General features: G+C 42.2%; 1 long non-coding RNA gene across 1 annotated transcript in view; it reads right to left on the bottom strand.

Annotated features, from left to right (window-relative positions):
- Window positions 1-9603: 9603 nt before the first annotated feature.
- Window positions 9604-14220, bottom strand: part of LOC117950995 — a 46742-nt gene continuing 42125 nt past the window's right edge. Inside the window, exons 2-3 of the long non-coding RNA XR_004658017.1 lie at window positions 13116-13237; window positions 9604-9936 (exon numbers count right to left, since the gene is read on the bottom strand). This is a non-coding gene — a long non-coding RNA (uncharacterized LOC117950995). The remainder of the gene's footprint in view (window positions 9937-13115; window positions 13238-14220) is intronic.

Below are 14220 nucleotides of genomic sequence, written 5' to 3'. Positions count from 1 at the left end.
CCCACCACCACCACCACCACTTTTAAGTTAGTTTAATATTATTTTATTTTGAAATCTCAGTGATTGGCCCCTATTTTAAGCAATAAATAAAGTAAGACATTTTTCTTGAGTATAGTTTAGTAGCCTACTGTTCTTTCTAAAATAATTTCATTATGGTTAATTTAATAATTTCTTAAATTTTGCACCATAGTCCCTATTAATGTATGTAATAAAGCGGGAAATGGGATTAAAACTGAAAAATCATTTCTCTGGTGGAGGGCGCCCAGACCCCCCGTTTTGTGTGCCCCTCACTTCTCAAACCAAAGTTACACCCTTGGACTACTTTAATATTTGTGGAAGGTGCAGATAAAGTCGCCTTTAGCTTATACATTCACTGCTTAAAATTAGAATCAGAATCAGCATTTAGGCTGCTGGGTACTGTCTGTAAAACAAAAAAAATCCCAAAACAATTGGTCTTACGTATGGCTCGAGTTGCTACAGCCAGCTAACGGCGCCTGGCAGCTACAGCGCTACACTCTGGGGGTATGAACGTGGTGGAGGCTCATGAACATGCCCCCAGAGTGGAGCTCTGTAGCTGCCTGGATGTGTCAGCTGTTTTCACTAATGGGAGAGATATCATTTTGGTCACCTGTGGAGTCAAACACTTGATTTGGCCATGATGTACGTATAACTGTTGTTTATGGTACTGTCACTTTGAATTGATTGTTTAATAACATTTTATGGGATGGATTGAACTAAAATTACACATTGTACCTTTCTATTCATGTGACATGTGTTACGTTGTTAATACGTTTGTGTGGGTGTTTATACATTTGTAAAGATTTTGATTTCATTAAAAAATAGTTTGGGATTAATGACCCCTTTGTCTTATTTTCCCTACATGGGAAAACCCTGTTACACAGTTTATTTAAAGAAATGTTCAAATTAACTACTTATTACTTTTACTTGAGCGATCTTTCAGATAGGTAATTTCACTTGTACTTCAGTAATATTTCATCAAAATATTGATACTTTTACTTGAGTAATCTACAACATTATAGTACTTTTTCCACCTGTGATAATAGCATTGTTGTTAAAAAAAAAAGCTACATGCATTGGTAAACTCACTCTTGCAGAAATTAATGTATACATGAGGAACAGCCTTGTGCTGATCCATTTGCTTTTTATTGTGTTCCCAATAGTAGAAATAGCGCAAAACGTAAATGAAATTAGCAAGGGTTCGTTTTACGGCGGAATACATGACGACATTTAGTGGGAGTTTGTGTCGGGATGATCGCTCGAGCCAATGCAGTAACTTGATCCGGCAGCTTCTCCCGTCTGTAATTTCTCTCAGCTCGAGGAGCGGTAGGTCAGACCGACTACTGCTGAGATTTGAGAGGAATAAATCCGCTATCTCCGTGTTGATCCGTGCCCTGCGGCTTCGTCTGCCCGGCCTCTGCATCTGCTGCCTGACAGAAACTTGGCGTAGCCTACACACAGAAGTCCCGTTTTAACCCGAGGAACACCGAGACAAAATCGTCCGTGTTGTTTTATGAAGGGCAGAATACGGACACGAACACATCGCTGGGAATAACCCCGCTACTGTTCATTCAAACGGGCTCGACGTGCTGTTCCTGCGGCTGCGCCTGCACTTCCTCCTGCAGCCGCTAGGAGGAGGCATGGAGGAGGACAGACTCCTCTCCTCTGCACACAGGACTGACAACTGCAAACTCAGCTGCAGGGAACACATAGTCATCAAGGGTCTACAACTAAAAATAAGTGAAAAATTATCCCCATAAATAAGTTGGTATATTAAAACAAAAACTAAAATCATGTAGGGATGAGAAAATATATAGCCTATGAAAATAGGGTTAGGTATTATATTTATAGACACAGGCCTATATTGGCCTGTGTCTATATATATATAATTGAATTTCACCTTTGGCTCTTCATGGTTTAACCAGTGAGAAACTCCACTCAGAGAAAATAATCATAATATGGAGAGTGGGTTTTAGAAAAAGGGCCGAGAGAAAATGTCATTTAGGATTTAAGATTCCCATTTGACCGCCTGAAAGAGACTTAACGCCAATTGTCCTGCTGGTCATCTCACTCTATAGAATGCAAATGCGGGGGTCTATAGGGCCTGGTGCGGGAAAGCCATTGATTTGGGATGAATACAGTGGCTACTCTCAGGCCCTTCACAGTTATTAGGACTAATAGAGAAACATAAAATAGTGAGAGAGAGAGAGAGAAGCACAGATCTGCACAAATGCTTTAAATAGCTGGCTACTCCACAGGCCTCTCGGGGAGTTTGGCTTGCAATTTGCATTCCTTTGTGTGACAACTTGTAATCCTCCCCTCAGCATGCCAAGAAACACACAACAGATTTATTGTCCCAGTCAACAAATCGTTTAAGTCATCCCAAACCTATTATTGCCTAATGCAGCGGGAGCCCCCCAGACCCATGCACCGCCTCGTCTCAACCACCGGAGGCCTGCAAACACGGACCCCTCGCAGCCAGGCTTTGTTGGCCCTGCGGTCTATTCAGACTCGATGTGGAGCTTTATATCATCTCCGGGCAGCTTGGGAGGTTGAGAGGGACAGAAACCGTGGCTGAGGCTCAGACAGTTTGGTGTCGGGACAGCAGAACTAAACGGACACGAGGTTTCCACTGCTGCAGGCCCACACAAGCTGGGCTGAGCCTTCACACATTTAAAGTGCATGTTAGTGAACAACGCATGTTTATTGCTTTAGAATAACTTCAAACCAGTGACCGTGTCACAACCAACCCAGAGTTTTGAGTTGATTTTACCTTGAAACATTCAAATTAAATTATAAATCACACAAAACAGAAATTACTCAATCCAGGCAAGGTTGCAATTTTCTATTTTTATAAAACATCTGTGGGATATTAATTGGGAAATAGCATTTATTCCCCTCTTCTAGTTAATTCTATCTTGTCGTAGTTGTTTTTTTGTTTTTTGTTATTCTTGCTACAATTTCCATGTTCAAACATGGGCAGTATTAAGTTAATCATCACGCGTCATATTGTTTTTGGACAATATGACCTAAGCATGACAGTTGTTTGGTCCTGTTATTATATTTGATGGAGTGTAACCACATCCTCACGTGTCTGCAGGGAAACCATAACAACACTGTATTTTTGCTTGTCTGGGACAGGCGTGGACTGACAGACTGCTGTTTGTTGTGGGAGGGAGACAGACAGGAAGATGCTTTTATGCACTTTTTTTATCTTTTTATTCTAGAAAAACAGATATCTTTATTTTGATTTTCTTTTTTTAATTCACACCAATACTTGAGGCAGAAAATAGGCTTCTGAAGAGAACTGAATAGAGATATTGAGTTGAATTAAAGTGAACTGAATTCACGTGAATTGAAGTGGGAGTAAAAGACAGATAATGAAAGAGTGCGAGGAGCGGCAGAAAGAGAGACTGCAGCCCATCTGTGTGTCTCGGCCTCACACCGCAGGACTCAAACGCAGGGTCAGCTCAGAGAGAAAGAGAGAAGGGGGAAGATCTCTCCCCCACCAGTCATCTTCCCACAAACACAACGGGCCTTTGATTCGTTTGTTTGGACACACACATTCATGTCTAATTGTTGTTTTTCTTTTTTAGTGTACCCCACAAGGCGCACATGCATCATGCAGGACAGGCAGCGCATATGGCATCGGTACTCCTCTAAAACCACACTAAACAGATCTGCACAGGGCCAACGTTTCCCATTGCATGCAGAGCAGCAGGCTCGGGCTTGTGGCCCAACAAGCGCCATTCCTTCTCTATGGCGATCAACACAGCCATAATTATAACGGAAGTCAATGTTCGTTTTAGCATCAGTGAAGAAGATGCCTGAAAATACATCCTGAATCCCAACAAGCCCCTTAGTCACGCATTCATTCTAAAAAATGTAATATTTTAAAATGTCAAAATTGTGGCAAAATGACTTACTGCATTATAGCATATTTCGTTTTTATAAATGCAAACAGACTTTAGTGCAAAATTCTGCAATTTTCTTGACCAAATTCTACATTTTGCTTAATAATGATGCTTGTTTCTGGAAGGCTAATATAACCACCACTACACTTACAGGAAAGTTACAAGCCACTTACAGCCTCCCTTATCTGAGCATCTGAGCCAGTCTGTGTAACTCTACAGCGCAATGATACGGCCATTACTCTGATACACTAATGAGACCCGAGGAACTCTAATGGTAAATTACAGCCTTTAGCTGTCTGCCTGCTGCCAGGCTGCACAGACCAGCAGTCCCCACTCATTTGTCATAACTTCACCCCCTGCAACAAAGGCTGATCGGACTATTTAACACCCATTTTCGAGGTCCAGCAGAGGCCGTATTTCACTCTCTTTTTTTTATTCTGCTCTCTAATCCGTCTTTATCCTTATTTAAATGTCATTCATAGTAATGAAGGGAAAACAACATTATGCAGGTGAATGAAGGGGTTAAGAAAATAATTCGCCATGATTGTACCAAACGTGAAACGGCATGAGAGATGTCTCATGCACTCAAAAGCTGAAACACATGTTCTCCATTTCCATCCAGTCACTGCTGCTGACTGTGATCCGTAGACCAACTCCTGGGCCACCAGATAACATCATCCATTAGATCATACTTCAGGATTCAAGAAGAAAATCTTAATTGTACTGGCATCATTTACTTCAGATAACAGATTTGAATAATAGCATTAGGTCCAAATGGTTGAATACTTTATTCATTCATCTAAACATGTTTTTTATATATTTAAATAAAAAGGCTAAAAAAATGGTGCTAATAAACCACATACACTTACTTTTAGTAGAGTTAAAATATAAAATACAAATTATTTTTATGCTAATCATAACAAGACATTTTGATCATTAATTTCTTATTATTACCCTTTAATTATTATTTCTATTTGGCGTATTAAAATATCCTATACCAAAGAGATGGCCACAACACATTTGACTAATGTGTTCTTACAGAATGAGCGCTGTTGCACTGGTATTTATCTATTTTGTCAAATTACATTTTTTCAGAGAGCGTCAAGCCCAATGAAGCCGAGACTTGGAGGGATGTTTATAGTTATCCTTGGCAGAGAAAGCAGGCTTGTTTCAACATTGCACAACCTCATGTTTTAAAGACTACTTCTAGAAGTTTATTTAATTTTTAAATAAAATTTCTCAGCTCCTGAGCCTGGCAAAATTTGCTATAAATACCCCCGTCTATAAGCCAATATTCATCACATGGCAATATTCAAATTCACAGCCGTTTTATACAGTGCCCCTTTGATTTCCGGGAGATTTTATTAACAATTAACATGCTTTTAATTTGAATATTGTATATAGACAATAAGTTATACTCCTACACTCCTCAGCTGAATATGACCAGGAAGCCCTGAAAAGCAAAAAGAAGCAAGAGGTCCAAACCAAAGCATCTTATTTGGAAGAAGCGAGGGCCTAAATTAAATATGTCTCCCTCAGGGCAAATGTGAAGCCAGAATGACCTAAGCGACATAAATTTCGTCTGAATACATTTGTCTGGCCACACGGCTCCTTGCACACATGCCCTTGGTTAGGTTGTCTCCTTTTGGGAGACTTCCCACAGATTCGCCGCGTAACTTAATCTGTCGACAATCAATACGCTGCCCAGAGCCTATTGAATAAATACATTATTCAATTATTTGAAAGGCTCTGCAGCATGCATCCCCTTTTCTCATCTCACCAGAGGAGGAAATCTAATGCAGAAATGGAGTCAGATTTGGCATGCTCTCAGTGGTGCTCCAAATGTTTCATTCAGAAAGAAAATTCACTTTTAGTAGACTTTTGGGCACTGTTTAGTACAAATTACAATCCTTCAGTCCTGCCAGAGGAGTATATTCCAGTGTGGTGCTAGCAGACAAGCAGGTGTTTTTCCTTGGTTGTTGGGAGGGTCCCACCATGGGCTTGAGGACAACGTTATCCCTGGTCCCCCATTCTGCCGCCTTGCTTCACCTCTTCTCTCTTTTGGATGGCCTGCTGCTCTCCCCTCCCTCTCTCCCTCCCTCCTCCTCTTCTTGGGCCTTTGATCAAAGCTGGCCTCTCTGCCACAGCTGCCCATCAGGGGGCTCCTCACCCTCACCTACAACAACACCGCCTGCTGGGCGTCCCTCTCTGATGCACATACATGGGTGCAGCACACAGGGGCAAATGCAGGAACCCACACATAGATTCACACGCAGATCAAGCCCCCCACCCACAAGTCTTAGAAACCTTTTTTTTAAGTAAACAGCAAGTGGGATGAGACCCGAGGTATGCTGTAAACTCAAGAAATATGAACCATCTTTGCATATGTGTGAGTCAACTACAGAGAAGAAACAACACGCCTTTGTGCGTGTGTTTCTTTTTGTTTGTCAGTGTCTGAGGTTTGCATCTGGGTTCACAAATTCACACAGGTTCATATGTGTTTTTGCCAAGTGAAAGAGACAGGAAACGTTATCCAGAGTACATGCTATGCTTTCAACTGAGCAAACATATTATGCACTGGGAGATGCATAGTCCACATACAAACAGACACCAGACCAAACAAGCACCACAGCTTGCTTACATATGTACGACTGTATTTAGTTCCACCTGTAAGCTTTTATCTGAAGGCCTGGTGCCCAAGTTACTTCCTTTTCTGTACTTGACCTCAAAACTCCTCTCATTTGGCATGTGAACCCCCAATTATAGACATAAGAAACACTTTGGTCTGCCTTCCAGAGGCACTGAGAGCATTCCAGTAAAGCGTTTTGATAAACCCTGATGTTTTACTCCTCGTGGTGGCACATTGTTTTTTGACTTCTTCTCTTTGTCTTCCTTGATGGAAGCATTGTTGGTTTCTCTTTGAAAATCCTAAATCCACTGTTCTTCTCCTCCAGAACTGGAAGTAATCCCGTCAAAACATCTGGTGATGACTCAGGCTGCATATCAGATACACATCACATGTGATTCATTATCCTGAGGTTGGCCGGTCCCAGGCAAATTGGACTTTGTATATTTTCAGACCCATACATATACATGGGACCCGGCTGTGATGACACATCGGCCCGATGAAAGTGTTTCCAGTGTTTGTGTCGCAGTTCAAAGGAGTTGATGGGTACCTCCACTGGTGATGTGACACAGGAGGCCCCTTGGGCCAATCCTCTCCACCCTCACCTGTGCCCCCAAGCCCCTGTCACCCCACCCCCCCCTTCCCGACACTGCTGGGGTCAATTAACTAATTAAGTGCCTATTAAAGCATTAACTGCTTCCCGGAGGATGTGAGGTAGCACTGGGGCTGGGACGTGGAGCAAGTGGCCACGGGGCTGAACCGGAGCGAGTTCAAAAGGGTTTTATTTCCTGAAAACACAACGACAAAGAAGAAGGTTGGCCAGTGTGGACAGAGTGGGTAACTTCAGTACATTTCACATGCCGTCACTGCCTGGTAACAGGTCGCAGAAAATAAAAACACAGATGCTTTCCATTCATTTGTTAACTATGACGTAAAAATGACATGCTCATTTCATAAATAAATGAACTCGGTATTATTGCAATTATGTTACAATATAATTCAATACACAATATGACTTCAGTGTTATAATTGTTAAACTACTTCTGTTCACCTGCCACAGGTGGATGCAAATAAACACTGCTTGGATTTCATAAGCCTATCTACAAGGTTTATCCCTGCAGGTGCTGTGTGGGTGAAGGTCACTGCTTCAGACAAGAGAAGACAAACGTAGTGAAGTCTGTGAAAGTCAGTTAGGTCCACCTATCTTCCTGATACCAGTTCACCTGACACTTCATGCAGGTTAAAATACACAATCATAAATATTTCTAAATATTTGACCCAAGTCTGGCTGTGTTATCCATCGCATAGACACAACTACTGTTAACACCTCTAGCTCTGTGCTGAATACAGTGTTCTCTCTGTGTGTGATTTTTTTTCTCTCTCCCACGAACCCCCGCTGCTTGCCCGGACTGTGCTTAAACCTTCAACGGTCAGAGTTGAAGGGGGAACTGAGAGTCAATGTGGAAAAAAAAAAAGCATGAAGGGCGATATCCATACCTCTTCAGGGTGTGAGGGGTGAATGTACAGGACGAAGGTCGGATACATAAGTAGCAGTGCATAGCCATGTAAAGCTCAAATGTCTCCCTTGTAGAGTTGGGGGTCAATATGCTCTTAGTTAACTCAGTTTAACATGTCCTTTAAATCTGCAATTCATTCAATGATGACGTACACCTGATCCCAAATCACTTCCTTATATTGCAGCAATTTTATGGTTATTTTCAAATTTTATTTTTTAAGAAAATCTACTAGGTAGGTTCATTTAGAAGAATTAAACTTGGCTGCCTAGCAAAGTGGTTACTGCCCCCTGGAAATCAATTTCCTCTTTGCAAGACCCAAGTCCAAATCCTGTCTGTTACCTATACGTCCCTCAGAGCTGCCGGGATCCAACTTCACTACAAGGCCTTCTCCCAGCGAGCCTGTGGAAGGGGAAGCCTTGGCCCTGCTCGCTTCCCACAGGATCAGTTAATAGACATTTTCCCTGCACATTTAGGACCAACAGGCTTTTCTCCACTTTCTTCACTGTGTTTACCCAGGCAGGACGCCACCCCCCTTTTAGCTGGTTCACAGGGAGTTCTTGGGTTTAAACTGTCCAAGTGACGCCTGAGTCAAGAAATCACATCATCATGACAAGGCAAAGAGGGTAGCGAGGAGCAACATTAGAACTGCTGCCGTAAAAAAAAAAGGAAGCTAAACCCAGACCACTCTTAATGACTTTCCATTCAGCGGGCAAACAAGCAGCTAGACAGGAGATGGGTGGGAGGAATGAAGGGCAGGAGGAAACCAGCGAGAAGAGGACAGATGAAACGGACTAGACTAAAAATTATTGTCTGAGATTGTGATGAGTAAATGATGTAATTTGTGCTGAGTGAGTAGGTTAAGCTTTAAGATGTAATCTATCTCACCTTTAAGGCATTTTGGTAAGACAGGGGATAATTAATGTGAAGCAAAAGTTTTCATAAGCTCTGGGGCTTCCAAGGCATCCGTACAAATGTTATGTGAGACAAGAGGAAAGGGGAAAAAAGACACCATGGGAGTGAAGACCGTGAGGAGGAGTGACACAGAGAGGAGGAAGACAAGGAGTTGGTTGGAATGTCCAAGAAAACAACAACCCAACACAAGTGACTGCAACTGTTAGGCATTAGCATCTTTTTGCATGGCCAGAAATTCCTGCAATGCACGGGTACAGATACACACACACACACACACACACACAAGTGGACAATCCAAGGAATGCTGACAGCAACTGCTCCTTAAGCGCCTTCAGTGTTGAGAGGGAATCTACGGAATGGTACCATAAGGAATTTCAGATATCTAAAGCAATCTTTCACTTTCCTCCTAGTGAAGGACTTTAAGCTCTTTCTGTTTTGTTAAAGCACTGAACATCTGAGACTCATTCATCAGCTAACGTGGCTTTTGTGCCATCCTGAATCCCCACTCCGACTAACCTAAAAACAAGGACAACCGCTTCTGTTCTACATGCAGGAATACAGCCGGTCGAAAGTCAACTCTGAAACCAGCGGCCTTTAATGAAATATTACCTTCCAACCTCTAACTCCATTCTCTCTCTCTCTCTCTCTCTCTCTCTCTCATCTCTCCTTCGGTGAAATGTTTCTTCTGGCACTCAGCTCCCCTGTCTGCGTGCATCAACAAACACATGAGGAGGAACCAGCAACTGTATTAACAGATGGCCAGAGTCAATAAAACACACACAAATCAAGTGTTGGACACATCTGTTGTACGTAGAGTCTGACTAATCTTTCTGTGTGGTTCGCCGGGAGTGATGGAATCGCAGCAGCTCGGCCAGATTAGAGGGGACAGGGCAGATCACCCATGGGACTCCAGGCAGCTTTGTAATGGATCGTAGAATGGAGATAAAGCCTGATAAAGGCCGGGGGAGGGGACATGTTTCAGTCAGATAGAGTCTGTAGCATGGATAAGAGCCAGAATAAATGTTGTACATCTATCTACATGCATCCATTAGCTTACTGTTAAGAAACCTTTCTTTAAAAGGGTTTATTGACGCATTATTTAAATCATATTGCAATTTTTACAAGACAACAAAAAGTTACAGACATTCTCGACCACACAATACAAAAAGGAGGGTTGCGATATGAGTACAATTTTCTATCACGCTATATGTCATTTAAAATTGTGATATCAACATGTGTTGCAATCTGGAAAACTGGGTTTGGAAACCGTTCAAAGACAAATCCAGAGGTTAATTTCTGTTTTCGGCTACTCCAGTGAATGAAGTTCTCAACTAAATCGAGCTATTTCCTCACTTTGATGGAACATTCATGTTAAACCAATATTGCCATAAATGCTAATAGATTTTCCCATCTTGCCCTTCCAAACCCAGAGATATTAAAAAGATATTAACCACATTAAAAACTGCAATATATCACAGTTGTAAGATTTCCAACCCTACATAATAATAAATACAGTACATTTGCAGCCAGTTTGGTGCTTAACGGACTGACTTTCAAGTGTAACAGTGCTAAAACCCCAATGAACTTGAAATCTTTAAAGTGGCAGAGCAATTAGGCTCAAACAGTTCTAATGGCTGTGTTAAGTTTGTTGAACTATTTGGGACAACCAACTCACTAACTGTGTGACAGAGTGGAGTATCCTAGCTGCTGGTTGCAGCTAATAAAATATACATGAAAGACAGTGATTAAGAGAGAAAGAGAGAGTGAAACTCGAGGTATGGGGGAAGAATGGAAATGGGCAGGTCAGAGAACTACTTGAGAGAAAAGCATGGAGAGACAACTATTACAAGTTTAAAACACAAACAATCCTGATCAAAGTATTGACACAAGTACATCAAATTCATTATGAGTCACAAATTAGTTATTGTTGTATGCATTTGATTGAAATTTTATTGATTTATGTAATTCATCATCCTTTGGGAAGGACTAAGGATTTAATCCGTTACTGTGTCCTGCTAATGCCATGCCCAACCGATGCAGCAAATGTTGCCAACACGTCCACTCCAGCAGCCTCTTGCATCACTGGAAAAGTCAAACATCAGCAGTGAGATTTAATTGGGAATAAGCCGTTATGGAAAGGCCAGCAGTGCTGTGACTGGAGGGATGTGACAGTGCATGGAGGGCCTGCTGCTGCTGCTGCCGGTGATTAGAGGCAAGGTTAATGTTAATCCCCCCATTTGTCGGAAAACACATCAAACTAAAATGTACAGCAAAACTAGAATACCGGTGAGCCGGCTGCAAAATAATGAATGCTGGGGGAAAAAAGCACCAAACATCAAACAGATGTGATCAGATGGGGTTGATAAGCATTCGGGCTCGGTTAATTCCCAACAAATTATCTAATCCAGATGTTGCACTCTTAGTGTAAACACAGTGCCCTGCAGAATCATAAAACAAATAAGCATGAAAAAGGTTTAAAGTTTCAAACGGAGCATAACCCCGTGCCGAGACCTTTCCACCGAGAAAAAAAGGAAAAGAAAAAGAAAAGAAAAATCCACACCACACACTCCCCCTTTGCTGCCTTCTTGAAACAGGGAAATGTAAATATGGTAATATTTAGCACTTGTTTTAAAACAGATCAGTTTTCTCAAGCAGGGAGAAGTAGAGAGAGGAAAAGAGGAGGAGAGAGAGAGAGAGAGAGAGAGAGAGAGAGAGAGAGAGAGAGAGAAGGAGAGGGAGACGGGGAGGAAAAGAAAAAAAACCAGGCCACACACGATAGAAGGCCTCCCTAGATATGTGTGTGTGTTCCAGTCTGTGCGATGTGGACAGGCTGCGGCTTCCTCTGTTTGCACACAGTTCCACCAAGAGCCCTGGCCCGGTGCTGATGGGCTTGACACACTCCAAAACACCAAACTGGATCTGTCACACTGTGAGTCTAGAGAGTCAACAACAACTTAACAATAGAAAAACACCACTCCGACGGGTCACATCATCCATCTGAACGCCGCAGCCATTTTTCATGGAGGGAAAATACGAGGTGGAAGATAAAGGAGGGGGGGAAGAGAAACAAGAGAAAGAAAGGGAGAGAGAGCAGCAGAGGGAGGAGCAGAAATGGAAACATATGGATGTGTTTAAGGACCACCAGGGAAGGGAAACTTGTGCATTTTCGCATAAACCCTGATAAACTCCAAATATGTAATTACACGGGGTTTAGGGCTCGTCTGTTGCCGATTCATTCAGGAATTTCTGGTTACGTCTCTCTGAGAGTTCGGGTGTAACAGGGCTCTTTATCGTTCTCAAGTGGCGGATCTGCTCAGCTTTAGTGTGGCCAAGCCTTCCACACACACACACACACACACACACACTCTCAGCCCTGGACCTGCTCAGTGTGTGAGAGTGCCATTGTCCCCCCACCTATTTAACAAGGCGGTGTGTGAAAGAAGAAAAAGCAGTCAAAAGAAATACCTCCAACTACATAAAAAAGGCAAAGGAGTGGCACCCTCGTAAAATACCTGCAGCACGTTTAAAGATTTCATCACGTCGCAATATTTATAGTTCTTCAATTCCTTGTCAGTGTTTGTAGCCAATTTGTTGAGCTCCAATAAATAGACTGGCCTATTTATCAGCAGACCACATGGCAGCCATTTATGGCGCCTAACAAGAGGCAGATGTGTTTTGTATATGTTTTCACATGCAGGTTTGACGCGCTGACAGGCCGAGACAGATAGCTGAGATGTACAACCTCTGTCCTGACGGCAGGATCGGCTGTAAACATCAGCTCTGATTAGACCGTGGAAAACACAAACATGCCTCTCTGGCCATCCCTGAGCCTTATTTGCCTCCCCGTGACAAAGGTTTTTGATTCATACACTGGCTGAGTCACTTTGACTGCAAGACAGACATGCACTGAGGAAGTGTGCACCTTTCCTGCTGCCTGTGAGGCCTCTGCATGCGTGTCTGTGATGTCTATCCCTGAGAGTAAACACAAACTGTGCTTTATGTGTGTACATTTTAAAGTGTATTTCTTTGTACATCCTTGTGTTGTGTGTGTGTGTGTGTGTGTGTGTGTGTGTGTGTGTGTGTGTGTGTGTGCGCGCGCGCGGTGTGTGTCTGAGTGTTGCCAATTACCCCAGCTATAAATACAAGATCCCCATCCGTCACTGAGTTTCTGGGTGGCTGCAGCGGCGCCATAATTGGTTTCAGATGGTCACCCAGATCTTTCTCTCTCTGCTGCAGCGCCATCACACCGCCTGTGTGTGAGAAAAAGCCGCAGGGAAGAGAGAGGCAGAGAGGAGGAAAAAAAAAAAGAAAAAGATGATTGACAGGAGTGAATAAATACAGAGCGAGCACAGGAATAAACAAGCAGACACTAAATGTTTCTTTTGTCCCGAAATTCTCCTCAGCCCGAGAGTGGGGCGCATTGGGAGGGAAAGCAGAATTTAACTTGTTAACTCAGTGAAAGCTCATGGTTTTGTAATCGGTGTGTTTTCATTTTGATGTGATTCATTAAACTCAGATGAGGTTTGGGAGACAGGATATTTATGTCAGATGTGATATAAACGTTCACATATTTGTTGTACATTATGAACGCATGTGGAAATACAAAATCCCATTTGCTACTTCTGTCAGCTTGACAATAACACAACACTGTAATGAAACTGAGTTTCTATTAAATGTGTGATATCTTTTAAATTACTTCAAAAGTAATACATTATACCACCAAATCGCAAAAATAATAATAGACAGTACTAGTTAGTGGTAATATATAGTTTTTTAATGAGGCTTTATATTCACTCAGTTTGAATAGTTAGCCTCAGGATGGCAATTTCACTTATTTATCTGTGTTACTTAAGGCTTTAGTTGAACTAGGTTTAAGTGCTGTTTCTCTATCTGGTCTCGGAGGACACTTGATCAATGGACATATTAACAATGAATTAGCAGACTAGGCCTATCGATTAACTAAGCAGAGGACACTGGGACTCAGGGACAGCTGGGGAGTGGCTCAGGCTGAAAAGGTTGGATCAAAGAGGAATTACAAGCAACCCCACAAGAACTGTGAAGAATTCAAATTTTTATCGGCAGAAATATATGCTATAAAGTTTTATAGCTATTAAAAAAAGTAGTGTGACGATCAGCTGGCAATAAAACAAGATCCACAAATATAAATATATTTAATAAAAGCAAATTATTTTTTCACAAGACCCTGTGACATCTACCTTGATGTCATCTTTAA

The sequence above is a fragment of the Etheostoma cragini genome, chromosome 9, assembly GCF_013103735.1.
Source record: "Etheostoma cragini isolate CJK2018 chromosome 9, CSU_Ecrag_1.0, whole genome shotgun sequence".
Classification (NCBI taxonomy): domain Eukaryota; kingdom Metazoa; phylum Chordata; class Actinopteri; order Perciformes; family Percidae; genus Etheostoma; species Etheostoma cragini.
Note: the sequence above shows the minus strand (reverse complement) of the source record. Positions and strands in the feature narration are given on the sequence as shown.